Raw genomic sequence first — 7,532 nt, 5'->3', positions numbered from 1 at the left:
TTAAGTTCAAGTATAAAACTAAGTACAGTTTTGTAAAAACGAGGCCCCTGGTCAGTCATGTCCTTTACAACTGGAAATTCCCTGGCTGAAAAAGGAAAGGGTCAAATACAAACTGTTGACACAAAGTTGGGCACACAACTCAAAAATATAATTGTATGTCGTTGAATCAGTGAGTTCTCTCTTTGAATCTAAGGAGAGAAACGTACAAAACAAACCAAAATTATATGGAAAATGCTGATGACACATATTTAGCCATAATAAGAAGGAGATTCTGAACTTTCTCATGGCACTCCAGTTGCTGACAGAATGTTTTACTGTATGTTGCTGCTTCCTGGTGGTCAAAAGAAGAAGTGAAGCATCTTTTCGGAGACTGCATCCTCAATGTGTCCCTATTCCATAATAATTGCAGCATACACTGTGTACTGTTGTTGTTTTGGCTGTGTTTTGGTACATCAAAGAAGGTTTATTAACAGGAAATTATATAATACATGTTTACTTTGTCAGCTGTCTTTTCAAATGTGAGTCTTTTAATTTTTCTTGGTATATGAGCAAAGTGTTTGCATTATAGTTCACTTGTTATAATATTTTAACACTGACTGGTTCATACTCAATTTGCCGGATGGGAGCCTCTTCATGGTGACACAGTTGTCTGGAGCTCAGAAATGGTCCCACCAACACCCCAGCCTCTCCATAACAGCTAAAGATGCGATAGCTCAGATGGTTGCTAACAGAGATGGAAGTTCCAGGCCTGGCTGGATGTTTATGCCTGGCATGTCTCTTGTATATACTTTTTTTTTCTGGATAAGAGGCACGCGGCACGCCTTCAGTGAATACTGTCTTATTGGACATTGACTTGTTCATTAAATATATTTAATGTAACCAACACTGATTATAAGGTCTGTTTTGAGGCTGTACTGTGTGACTCACAGTTTCAGTTGATGTGTCTCGATCTCGACACTGTTCTTGTTAAGAGCCAAAGACTTTCTAATGAGTAAATGCTATGCTCCCATTATAAACAACATATCAATCTCAAGAGTGAAGAACTAATCCTTTGGTTAAATTCTTTTTAAGGTTTTTAATTAAAGCTCCTTCAGCAAAGTGTAGATTTCCTGCATTATTACTTTGATTTGATGGCTCACTGACTCGCTGCTCTGTGGTGTTAAATTGCACAATTATACTGCCATCTACTCACCTGGCATGCTTACTGCAGCATTTTCAGTCATTTTTGTGACTCCATGTGCACAACGATCGTTTTCACTACGTTGTGAAACGTTGTGAATGTGGAATTTCTTTGAAATGCAAAGGTGAAACATACCTGTTTTTAAAAAACTGTTGTCATGTAAACAGGGCCTAAAATCCCATGGCTATTGCTTCTTAAATCGACAAAGACTGATGAGATCAGACAGCAGAGAGTAAAGAAATCAGAGTGACCTCAAGAACCTCACTGAATACCTTTCACATTTTCCACAATTAACCCTCTTTAGATCTGCCACAAGGTCACTTGTACTGATGACCTACTGAGAATTATCACTGCAGCTTAGTCACAACTAGGTGATGAATGTAGCATTTAGCAGCTAAACAGCCAGGTTCTCTCAGGACTTGGTGAACAAAATCAGAGCTGAATTTGTAAAAGAACAACTGTGATTTAAGCAATTTGATCCCATTCCCTTCCTGGATGAATACATTTCAGCTTCTGTTATGCCAAGGCAAAATGTCTGCCATGAATACAGTCTATTATACATTCTAGTTACCTCTCATGTTTTTTGCCTCACTCTTATCCTGTTTCACCTTTGTTCTAGTCTCATCATTTGCTAGATCAATCATCTTTGCCTGCCACCCTACCCCTCTCACTCAAAACTATTCCTCTCCTCTCACCCTCCCTCAATCTGACCCTACAAGACGTCACATTCCAAGATTTTGAAGTGGGATGACAGCTAATTTCTGACATTTTCTAAACTGTTTCAAAGGGTTTTAAGCTTTGAATCTCTTCAATTCAACTTTGAAAGTATGAAAATCACTGTACATAAAACTGTTCAGATGTCGATGGAGACTTTATTTTCTTAAGACCAGCGAGCACATTGTATGGAGTGAAGAACAGTAGCATGTAAGCTTTTTCCATTATGGTGGAGGTAGTCCCGCAGAGTCATGCAGTGAGGCTGTTGTTCCAATGTGGATCATCACAAAATGGCTTAACCCTGGGTGGAGGAGGCACATGTTTCCCTGGGAAAATGATGATATGGAAGTAATGACAAAACAATGACCAGGCAGGAATGACATGCAATACAGACAGTTAAAACTATTTAACATATTTTTGTTTTCAAACAACAACAAAGAACAGGTTGATATTGCAAACTTATCCAGCCTGATCTGACACCTTTAGGGAGAATCAATCTTCCTGGCGCTCTGCTGAACCATCTGAGCTCGTCTGATTCTCTCCTCAAAGAAGCTCTTTTGGTGCTGATACCTCTGATCTAACCTGACCAACCACTGCTCCTTTAACCTGGAGAGACAGACAAAAGAGAGAAAGGTTAAAGGTGAAGAAAAAGGTAGTAGTAGGATAGTTCAGATAGAAAAAAAAACATACAAAACAAACAAAAAAAACAATTTTCAGCATAGGAATAGGTATGTTTTAAACTAATGATGTGCTTGTCCTAATGCCCCACTACTATGGAAGAATAACAAAGTGACTCTGCTAAATCATTTACAAACACATTTCCTCTAACTTCTTCACAACAAAAGCCATCCTGGATTTTTGTAATTTAAATGCATTTTGTAACGAAGCAGAATTACAGGAAACATATTTTCAAGTAACTCTTCAAGTACCTAACACAATGACAGCAAATCAAAGCAGATGTTTTAAAGTACAAGAGAGAAACTAAAGAGAATTGGTTTGAAGCTTCAAAGGTGCTCAGAGTTGAACACACTGACGTCCTTCTCTCAGATTTTCTACACAGAAATGAGTCGATTTTATATGGATACTCCGAACAAGCACTTGTGGTGGGTTGGCTGCATTCGTGAGTCGTCATTTTGGCCCACTTGGAAGTGGACGGACCAGGCTTGGCCTTTCTCCAGGGTAGGTTCATCGCATATCTAGCGAGTGACCCGTTGACCTATTGCTGCAACATACTGTCTGAGAAAGAATGGTCTACCTTCAGAAGGAGAATGGGAACATCTTGATATTTAATAAGCATGGTGGTCATCGTCTTATTTTAGTGTCTTAGCATGCTAACATTTAGCAGACACACTACAGCTGAGGCTGATCGGAACATCATTTTTTTGCTTCTAGATGTTAAAGGTCTATAACAAGTCAGAACTACAGACCATGCTGAGACTGGATCTCACCTGCCACGATGCCTGTCACCATGTTCACGTTCCAACCTATGTCCACTGAGTAGTCCTTACTACATTATTACTCATTAGTGAGTGTGGGTCGGAGCATCCCCATATCGGCCTCCATTTTGATCTCAACTATAGAGTTAGACAAGTTTTGCGACTGCATCTTGTACGGTTGTGATGTTATCACTTTGCCAAAATCTTTCCACATATCTTACAAAATACACAAAACTGCATCTGTGGTAGTTCTTCATGCAATATGTGTGTCCAGGAACAGGGTTAACCATGATGGCACACACAGACTCACAAGGTAAAACATTGTTAGCTGATGCCAGTAAAAATGTGTGTTCCTTTCAAGATGGACTTTGCTTTCTTTGTAGAACATGCATTACCCTGAATGCCTTGACTGAATTGAAAGGGGACTGTTGGGCCTTGGCAGAATTATGCAATCTACTGAGTGCCAGGTCCTGCGATGAGCTGGCAACTCATCCAGGGTGTACCCTGGCCTATGCCCATCGAGTGAACTGGATTTGGCCCCAGTAAGCCTCACAAAAAAAGCGGCAACATCCCGCGACCCTCACGGATAAGCAGAAAGACAACGAAACAAAACAAAACTGAGTGCCATTCTAGTTCCGCATTTTCTTATTTTTTATTTTTTATGCATACAGTCAAGACAAAAGACATCTACTACAAAGACTAAAGTCTATATTGACATTTATAAGCTTTGTGTTCTTAGTGTTGGCTGAATTCAGTGACTGGGAGGCAGCAATGAGCAGAGGGTTTGTCACAACATCAGAGGCCAGTATTTACCATGACACCATAACTCCTGGGCTTGAATTAATCATGCAGACATCCAGTGAAATTCTATCTGCAGTCCCCGCTGTCAGGGCTAATTGTGTAATGGAAAATATGGAACAGTGTGTCTGTGTGTGAAGCCGTGACAGGATTAATATTGTTGTGTCTGTGCTGGCAAACGGTCATCTGTCAGCACGCGTCATGTGTTAGCTAATCTGCAGTGTTCCATTTATCCGTCCTCAAATATTCACACTGATCTCCAGGATTCAAATGTATAGTTGAGCTGCCTCTAATCAACATTCCCAGGCAACTATGTGATGACAGACACACAAGCTGTAAACATAACTGAGGAATTGTTCCTAACTAATAAAGTTATATAGCAGAGACAGGGTAAAGGCTTGGACAATAATAAAGTTTATTTTTAATGCTGTTTTCTTTTCCTCTCTGATCTATTGGATCCTGCACTTGCTTGTTTAAACCCACAGTACTTTCTTCAGAATTCTACAGATTCTAGTGTCTCTAAAGATGCAACATATTTCAGGCTGAATTTTGGGACAATGTGTCAACAGTTATTTACAAGACATGAAAAATAGTTCCAATTGATGAAAGAGTGCAGCCATAAAACACAGTTGGGTTTGGATAAACATCAGAAAGCTTCAATGCAGAGCAGTGTCTTTTATACTAGAGACTGTCAAACCAACAGTCAGAGTTAGTTACTGTCATCTTTCTTCATCATTAAAGTTCAGCCGAATTTTCTTTACTTTTTTCTGTAAAGATATATGAATTTGGATTGACGCCTCTGCAACTGTTCTCATTGCACACATTTTCAAAAGAGGATAAAGCAGAGTGTTTGTACGAATAGCATTCAAGTGTCTAGGTTGGTGTTTCCAATGAAAGAGGTTGACTGACATCTTAGAGGCATCTTTTTCTCTTTGGCTGTATACTTTCATAATGTTGCTTTCTTTGCTGGATGCATAATTTTTCCAATCCCAATTTTAAATAGACGCAGATCTAGGTGACTAGATTATTTCTGAAATACATAGGCAGAAAATAATACGAAGAAGCTGCAATGTCATCAATATATCCATTCACTCACTGTGAATGCTTCAGACAATGGCCTACTCTATTTACACATGGGCTCAAATTGGACAATACAGAGGAGCTGTACTAGGGAGCTGGCAGGGTAAAGCCAGGAAATTTCAGTGTTAATTCAGCTGGAACTTTGTATTCATATGCACACCTTGTGAATTCAACAAGATTTAAAGCTTACCACAGCTGTTACTCTAGAAGAAACTACAACCTTGTAACTGGCACTTTCCAGGACAAAAGAGTTTTGAGTGTTTGAAAGTGAAGTGCAGTGCTTCCTCTTGTGAACATCTTTATATCTGACCGTGTCAGAGAGCTGCTCCTCACACGATTGTTCTCCTTGTCCATCTGCTCGCAGTGTTGAACAATCCTCTGCTCCCAGAATGATTTCAGCTTCTGTTTGTCATGAATCCGAGCAGCGTTCATCACCTGACAACAGGACAAAATAGTCAAAGTTCAGACGCAAAAAGGTTGGCATGTTTGAGGAATCTTCATCCATCAAAAAGGAATAATCAGAGTTGAATTAATTGTCCCAAACTTACGGCTGTTTTCCAGCTTGAGTCTCTTCTTTCTCCTTCTGTCTTTTTTTTGTGTTCTTGCGCTCTTTCTTCTCCTTCTTTTTCACTTCTCATTAACTTCCCATGGTTCTTCTCATCCCCTGTCTTTCTTTTTACATTTCTGCATGTCTCTTGTCTTGTCCTGTCCATTCTGTTTTCCCTCTCCTATAACTCCTCCCCTGTCTACCTTTCTGTTATATCATCTCCTCTCCTCCACTCCCGTCATGTTATCTTCTTTTCCACCCTCCACTCCGTTCCTCATCTTTTCCATTCTATTTCCTTTTGTTCTATTTCCTTTTCCTATCTGTTCTTTCATGTTTTTCATTCACTTGAATTCCAGAGGAAAATGTTACTGCTCAAAGCTTGCTCCTATATGGCTATGGAGCCGTAAAGGAGCTCAATGAGAGCTCTCATTTCAGTCTCATCTTTTTTGGTCTCAAACACTTCTCATTTGTTTCTCCTAAAATTCCTTAGGAACAATAGGTGAGACTTGAGACTTTACCGCTTAAACCTTGCTTCTTTCCAGCACATTCTGAAACTTTATTGAGAGCTTGATGAGATCTTTGAAACTTACAGGGAGCCCAAGTTGAGATTTTCTGCACCTGCAGAAACAATTGAGAAACAGGAGAAATCAGCCACAGCCTCACTTTGGTCTCACATAGATCTCATAGTTGTCTAGGAGAAATGAATGAGACACTACTGAGATCTCTTTTCCAATTCGTTTCCTCTGGGTTGTTTTGCTTTTCCCAACTAATCTTATATTTTCTGTCTCTTTTTTTCTTTCTTGACAGCTTCAGTTCACTTTTTACACAAGTAATATTCTAGCTAACTAACGCAATAATTTGGTTTTCTTGTGTGTCATGTAAACACAGTGAGTGCTTGTTCAGTGAGATCAGATTAAGAGGAGCATGATTAGTGACTAATATTTTCTGTTTATTGCAAACAGTGTCAGTTATCAGATTCAATCCCCATTTTTCCCTCAATGTATTGTTATCTGTGCTGTAATCTATCTGGCTTCCTCCCAAAATCTAAAGACCTTATAATACAAAAAGCCTATGTTAAAAACCAGAAACGTTGGATCGTCAGACATAGGTAATTTCACTAGGTTAGAGCAGCATCATGGGACACACTGTATTGTAGCTTGATACAAGAAAAAGGAGTATAAAAGTCAGGATCTCTTGGCCTCTACTGAGCATATTTGACCATTCTTGTTTTAAACGGAGCACCCCTTTAAATGTAGCTTGATAAACTGTTTAAAAGAGATGGCAACAAGTATAGTCTGTGTTTCTCCTTCTTATGTATGGTTGTTCAATCACAGTTTAAATTAAAGCTGCAAGCAGCGATGAACGGGCCCTCGCAGTCCACGCACATCAGGGCATGCTGCTGTCGGGGTGTGCCGTGTACCCAACCCTGTACATTGACCTATGTGTTCAGGGCTGGACTCTTATCAAACATGAAGTTTCATCCAGATAGGAATGAATAAGTTGTTTCTTTATGATTTGGTGGCCTGCTCCTGTCGGTATTTAATAATGTACACTGAAGGCAATCTACTTAAAAACAAAATGGACTACAGGTGAAAAATCCCACAAACTAATTTGTGGTCAGTTGTGTTTTGATTATTGATTGGCTAAGATGATGTCGGAGGGTGTGCTCACCTAACTGACTTTTCAGTCTCCTCTTCTGTGAGAAAGCAGAACCTAAAATTAACATTTCCATAGAAAAAGTGTCTCCAAGCATCCTGAACATCTGCTGCAGCAGCTG

At 39.6% G+C, this 7,532-nt stretch overlaps 1 long non-coding RNA gene across 1 annotated transcript; it reads right to left on the bottom strand.

Moving 5' to 3' along the window:
• Positions 1-2,097: 2,097 nt before the first annotated feature.
• Positions 2,098-6,335, bottom strand: LOC119029432. The gene is made up of 4 exons (XR_005077988.1): positions 5,757-6,335; positions 5,519-5,643; positions 2,375-2,500; positions 2,098-2,220 (listed from the first exon to the last, which is right to left on the bottom strand). It is a non-coding gene; the product is annotated as an uncharacterized LOC119029432 (long non-coding RNA).
• Positions 6,336-7,532: the final 1,197 nt, after the last annotated feature.

This window comes from Acanthopagrus latus, chromosome 12 (genome assembly GCF_904848185.1).
Source record: "Acanthopagrus latus isolate v.2019 chromosome 12, fAcaLat1.1, whole genome shotgun sequence".
Classification (NCBI taxonomy): Eukaryota; Metazoa; Chordata; class Actinopteri; order Spariformes; family Sparidae; genus Acanthopagrus; species Acanthopagrus latus.
This window is presented reverse-complemented; position numbering and strand designations above follow the sequence as displayed.